The sequence below is a fragment of the Arachis stenosperma genome, chromosome 9 (genome assembly GCF_014773155.1).
Source record: "Arachis stenosperma cultivar V10309 chromosome 9, arast.V10309.gnm1.PFL2, whole genome shotgun sequence".
Classification (NCBI taxonomy): Eukaryota; Viridiplantae; Streptophyta; class Magnoliopsida; order Fabales; family Fabaceae; genus Arachis; species Arachis stenosperma.
The window spans coordinates 62,343,608-62,350,273 of record NC_080385.1 but is presented as its reverse complement, the minus strand read 5'-3'; the positions used below and the strand labels follow the sequence as shown (position 1 = coordinate 62,350,273).

General features: G+C 38.3%; 1 non-coding gene across 1 annotated transcript; it reads right to left on the bottom strand.

Annotated features, from left to right (window-relative positions):
- Positions 1-4,796: 4,796 nt before the first annotated feature.
- LOC130952589 (small nucleolar RNA R71) lies at positions 4,797-4,904 on the bottom strand. Its single transcript, XR_009074768.1, has one exon. It is a non-coding gene; the product is annotated as a small nucleolar RNA R71 (small nucleolar RNA).
- Between the last annotated feature and the right edge of the window lie 1,762 nt (positions 4,905-6,666).

Below are 6,666 nucleotides of genomic sequence, written 5' to 3'. Positions count from 1 at the left end.
ATCACTAGGAGCATTATAAATCTTAGCAAGTGGTGCGGCTACAGTCTCCATGTCCAGAACTTCTGTCCTAAATAGGCTTTTCTCATAGGAGTATAAGTGCTGGTTGTTGGTAGCTATCTCAATGAGCTCATCTGCCTCTTTGTGTGTCTCTATAAAGTACAGAGAACCGCCTGTAAAGTGATCTACTATCTTCCTGACTATCTCAGATATGGCTTCATAGAAGATGGTTGTCTTGCCCCATCTCGAGAACATATGGGGAGGGCAATTCTTGAACATCAGCTTGTACCTCTTCCAAGCATTATGGAGAGACTTGCTCTCCTTCTGCCTGAAGGTTCGAACATCTGTCACCAGCTTAGTTAATCTCTATGAGGGAGAGAACTTGTTCAGAAATTTGTTAACAATCTTATCCCAAGTGTGTTCACACTTCCTCTAAGTTCCATATGCTACCAATCATTTGCTTGAGAACTCATAGAAAATGGAAAGAGTTTTTGTCTGTGGACTTCAGGGTCCACTCCATGGGCCTCTACAATGTCATAAAACTGCAGGAAGTCAGAAATGAACATACTGGGGTCTTCCTGTGGGTGTCCATAAAACTGGCACTTTTGCCGAAATAGTAGGATCTGGTCTAGGTTGACCTTAAAGTCATTTGAGTCAGTAGGAGTGTCAAATGTATAGGAACCCATAGGTCCCCCAATTCGTGTATTCTCCTTTTGATCCATAGTGACTTCGGTGTTCCTGCATACACAAATAAGAGACAAAGAAGAATAAGAGTCTTTATGTCACAGTATAGGGAGCTCCCAGTGAGATATCCAAAAAGAAATAGAAGAGAATAAAGAGGGAGATTTTAAAAATTAAAGAGGAAAAAGGAATTTAAAAATTGAAAATTTTTCTATTTTCAAAAATAATAACAAAAAAGAATGGACAAATAAATAAAAAATTTGAAAATAAAATAAAAAATAAAGAAGAAAGGGATTTAAAAATTTTTGAAATTCAAAAAGAAGATAAACAATTAACTAACAAGATTAGAAAAGAACGATACAGATTTGATTTTGAAATTTTTAAAATTTAGAAAGATAAAGTCAAACAAAAAGATTTGAAATTTGAATTTGAAAAGTGATGAGCGGATAATTTATACGCTTTTTGGCATTGTTTGTAGTATGTTTTTAGTATGTTTTCGTTAGTTTTTATTATATTTTTATTAGTTTTTAGTTAAAATTCACTTTTCTGGACTTTACTATGAGTTTGTGTGTTTTTCTGTGATTTCAGGTATTTTCTGGCTGAAATTGAGGGACCTGATCAAAAATCTGATTCAGAGGCTGAAAAGGACTGCAGATGCTGTTGGATTCTGACCTCCCTGCACTCAAAGTGGATTTTCTGGAGTTACAGAAGTCCAATTGGCGGGCTCTCAACTGCGTTGGAAAGTAGAATCCTGCGCTTTCCAGCAATATATAATAGTCCATACTTTGCCCGAGATTTGATGGCCCAAACCGGCGTTCCAAATCAGCTCAAAACTGCCCGGCGTTAAACGCCGGAACTGGCACAAGAATGGGAGTTAAACGCCCAAACTGGCACAAAAGCTGGCGTTTAACTCCAAGAAAAGTCTCTACACGAAAATGCTTCAATGCTCAGCCCAAGCACACACCAAGTGGGCCCGGAAGTGGATTTTTATGTCATTTACTCATCTTTGTAAACCCTAGGCTACTAGTTCTCTACAAATAGGACCTTTTACTATTGTACTTTCATCTTGGTAGCTATCTTTAGTCATATGCTATCTTAGATATGGGGCTGGCCTCACGGCCATGCCTAGACCTTGTTCTTATGTATTTTCAACGGTGGAGTTTCTACACACCATAGATTAAGGTGTGGAGCTCTGCTGTACCTCGAGTATTAATGTAATTACTATTGTTCTTCTATTCAATTCGGCTTATTCTTGTTCTAAGATATCACTTGTTCCTCAACTTGATGAATGTGATGATCCGTGACACTCATCATCATTCTCACCTATGAATGCGTGCCTGACAACCACCTCCGTTATACCTTAGATTGAGTCGATATCTCTTGGATCCCTTAATCAGAATCTTCGTGGTATAAGCTAGAATTGATGGCGGCATTCAAGAGAATCCGGAAGGTCTAAAGCTTGTCTGTGGTATTCTGAGTAGGATTCAATGATTGAATGACTGTGATGAGCTTCAAACTCCTGAAGGCTGGGCGTTAGTGACAGACGCAAAAGAATCAATGGATTCTATTCCAACCTGATTGAGAACCGACAGATGATTAGCCGTGCTGTGACAGAGCGCGTTGAACATTTTCACTGAGAGGACGGGACTATAGCCACTGACAACGGTGATGCCCAACATACAGCTTGCCATGGAAAGGAGTAAGAAGGATTGGATGAAGACAGTAGGAAAGCAGAGAGACGGAAGGGACAGAGAATCTCCATACGCTTATCTGAAATTCTCACCAATGAATTACATAAGTATCTCTATCTTTATTTTATGCTTTATTCATATATCATCCATAACCATTTGAATCTTCCTGACTGAGATTTACAAGATTACCATAGCTTGCTTCATACCAACAATCTCCGTGGGATCGACCCTTACTCGCGTAAGGTTTATTACTTGGACGACCCAGTGCACTTGCTGGTTAGTTGTGCAAAGTTGTGAAATTATGTTTAGACCATGGTATTGAGCACCAAGTTTTTGGCGCCGTTGCCGGGGATTGTTTGAGTTTGGACAACTGACGGTTCATCTTGTTGCTTAGCTTAGGTATTTTTTTTTCAGAGTTCTTAAGAATGAATTCTAGTGTTTCAAGGTGATGTTCTTATCATCACCAAAGCTGATTGATTTTCATCAATTTAGCTCTTGAATGCAATGTCCTGCTGAAGCTTGGCTAGCCATGTCTAATTTCTTTAGACTGAAGCTTTAGACTAACATTGCATGATTCCTGGAATTCTCATTAAGAATTTTGATATCTTTATTTTCTGTTCCACTTAATTTTCAAAAAAACCAAAAAAATTACAAAATCATAAAAACCAAAAATATTTTGTGTTGCTTGTTGAGTCTAGTGTCTCATTTTAAGTTTGATGTCAATTGCATGTTTCTGTTCTTCTTGCATTTTCGAATTCATTCATGTGTCTTCATTAATCTTCAAGTTGTTCTTGATGATTTCCTTGTTCTGATCTTTAAATTCTCTTGTCTTGTGTGTTTTGTTGTTTCTCATATGCATTCTCATTTTGTTAGTGTCAATAGTATACAAACTTCTAAGTTTGGTGTCTTGCATGCATTGTTTATTTGATTTTAGTTGAATTTTGATTATTCCTCATTATTAAAAATCCAAAAAATTTTTAATTTGTGTCTTTTCAAGTCAATAATACAGAGAATTGAGTATTCAGAACATTCAGCAGAGGAATTACACAGAAAAAGCTGGGCGTTCAAAACGCCCAGTGAGGAAGGAAAACTGGCGTTTAAACGCTAGCCAGGGTGCCTGGTTGGGCGTTTAACGCCCAAAAGGGTAGTAATTTGGGCGTTAAATGCCAGAATGTATACCATTCTGGGCATTTAACGCCAGGATGGCACAAGAGGGAAGATTCTGTTTTTAACTCAAAAAATTTTTCAAGTTTTTAAAATTTTTCAAAATCAAATCTTTTTCAAATCATATCTTTTCAATCATAATCAATTTCTTTCTTTTTCAAAAATACTTGCTATCAATTAATGATTTGATTCAACATTTCAAGTATGTTGTCTTTTCTGTTGAGAAAGGTTTAATGTCTGAATCATATCTTTCTTGTTAGGCAGGTTATTAACTTTTAAAATCAAATCTTTTTAAATTATTTTTCAAATCATATCTTCTCAATCACATCTTTTTAAAACCATAACTTTTCAATCATATCTTCTTAATCACATCTTTTTCAAAATAGTTTTCAATCATATCTTTTTGATTTCTAATTTCAAAATCTTTTTCAAAAATCACTTGATTTCTTTTCCACTCTTAGTTTTCAAAAATCAATTAGTATTTTTCAAAATGTTTTTAAAATCTTTTTAATTTATTTTCAAAAATTTCTTCCCCTCTTCTCACATCCTTCTATTTATGGACTAACACTCCTCCTTAATGCACAATTCGAACTCCATCTTTCTTGATAAGTTCGAATTCTTCTACCTCTTCCTTCTATTTTTCTTTTCCTCTGACACCTCATGGAATCTCTATACTGTGACATAGAGGATTCCATATTTTCTTGTTCTCTTCTCTTTCATATGAGCAGGAGCAAAGACAAAAGCATTCTTGTTGAGGCTAACCTTGAACCTGAAAGGACCTTGAAGCGAAAGCTAAGAGAAGCTAAGGCACAACTCTCTGTAGAGGACCTAACAGAAATCTTCAAACAAGAAGAAGACATGGCAGCCGAAAACAACAATAATGCCAACAATGCAAGGAAGGTGCTGGGTGACTTTACTGCACCTACTCCAGACTTCTATGGGAGAAGCATCTCTATCCCTGCCATTGGAGCAAACAACTTTGAGCTTAAGCCTCAATTAGTTTCTCTAATGCAACAGAATTGCAAGTTCCACGGACTTCCATTGGAAGATCCTCATCAGTTTTTAGCTGAGTTCTTGCAAATCTGTGACACTGTCAAGACCAATGGGGTTGACCCTGAGGTCTACAGACTTATGCTATTCCCTTTTTCTGTAAAAGACAGAGCTAGGATTTGGTTGGACTCACAACCTAAAGAAAGCCTGAACTCTTGGGAAAAGCTAGTCAATGCCTTCTTGGCAAAGTTCTTTCCACCTCAAAAATTGAGTAAGCTTAGAGTGAAAGTCCAAACCTTCAGACAGAAGGAAGGAGAATCTCTCTATGAAGCTTGGGAAAGATACAAACAATTGATCAGAAAGTGCCCTCTTGACATGCTTTCTGAATGGAGCATCATAGGTATCTTCTATGATGGTCTATCTGAACTGTCCAAGATGTCATTGGACAGCTCTGCTAGAGGATCTCTTCATCTGAAGAAGACGCCTACAGAAGCTCAAGAGCTCATTGAAATGGTTGCAAATAACCAATTCATGTACACTTCTGAAAGGAATCCTGTGAACAATGGGACGAATCAGAAGAAAGGAGTTCTTGAGATTGATACTCTGAATGCCATATTGGCTCAGAACAAAATATTGACTCAGCAAGTCAATATGATCTCTCAAAGTCTGTCTGGAATGCAAGCTGCACCAGGCAATACTAAGGATGCTTCATCTGAAGAAGAAGCTTATGATCTTGAGAATCCTTCAATGGAAGAGGTGAATTACATGGGAGAACCCTATGGAAACACCTATAATTCTTCATGGAGAAATCATCCAAATCTTTCATGGAAGGATCAACAGAGACCTCAACAAGGTTTCAATAACAATAATGGTGGAAGAAACAGGTTTAGCAATGGCAAGCCTTTTCCATCATCTTCTCAGCAACAAACAGAGAATTCTAAGCAGAACCATTCAGACTTAGCAACCATGGTCCCTGATCTAATCAAAACCACTCAAAGTTTCATGACTGAAACAAGGTCTTCCATTAGAAATTTGGAGGCACAAGTGGGTCAGCTGAGTAAGAAAGTTACTGAACTTCCTCTTAGTACTCTTCCAAGCAATACAGAAGAGAATCCAAAAGGAGAATGCAAGGCCATTAACATGATCCACATGGCCAAACCAGGAGAGGAGGAAGAGGCAGTGAACGCCACTGAGGAAGACCTCAATGGACGTCCACTGGCCTCCAATGAGTTCCCTGATGAGAAACCATGGGAATCTGAGGCTCATAATAAGACCATAGAGATTCCATTGGATTTACTTCTGCCATTCATGAGCTCTGATGAGTATTCTTCCTATGAAGAGGATGAATATGTCACTGAAGAGCAAGTTGCTAAATACCTTGGAGAAATCATGAAGCTAAATGACAAGTTATTTGGTAATGAGACTTGGGAGGATGAACCCCCTTTGCTCACCAAAGAACTGGATGACTTGACTAGGCAGGGATTACCTCAAAAGAGATAGGATCCTGGGAAGTTTTCAATACCTTGTACCATAGGCACCATGACCTTTAAGAAGGCTCTGTGTGACTTAGGGTCAAGCATAAACCTCATGCCTCTCTCTGTAATGGAAAAACTAGGGATCTTTGAGGTACAAGCTGCAAGAATCCCACTAGAGATGGCAGACAATTCAAGAAAACAAGCTTATGAACTTGTAGAGGATGTTCTGGTAAAGATTGAAGACCATTACATCCCTGCTGATTTCATAGTCCTAGAGACTGGAAAGTGCATGGATGAATCCATCATCCTTGGCAGACCATTCCTAGCCACAGCAAAGGCTGTGATTGATGTGGACAGAGGAGAATTGATCATTCAAGTGAATGAAGAATCCTTTGTGTTTAAGGCTCAAGGATATCCCTCTGTTACCATGGAGAGGAAGCATGAAGAGCTTCTCTCAAAACATAGTCAAACAGAGCCCCCACAGTCAAACTCTAAATTTGGTGTTGGAAGGCCACAACCAACTTCTAAGTTTGGTGCTGAACACCCACATTCAAACTCTAAGTTTGGTTTTGGGAGGTTCCAACATTGCTCTGAATATATGTGAGGCTCCATGAGAGCCCTCTGTCAAGCAACTGACATTAAAGAAGCGCTTGTTGGGAGGCAACCCA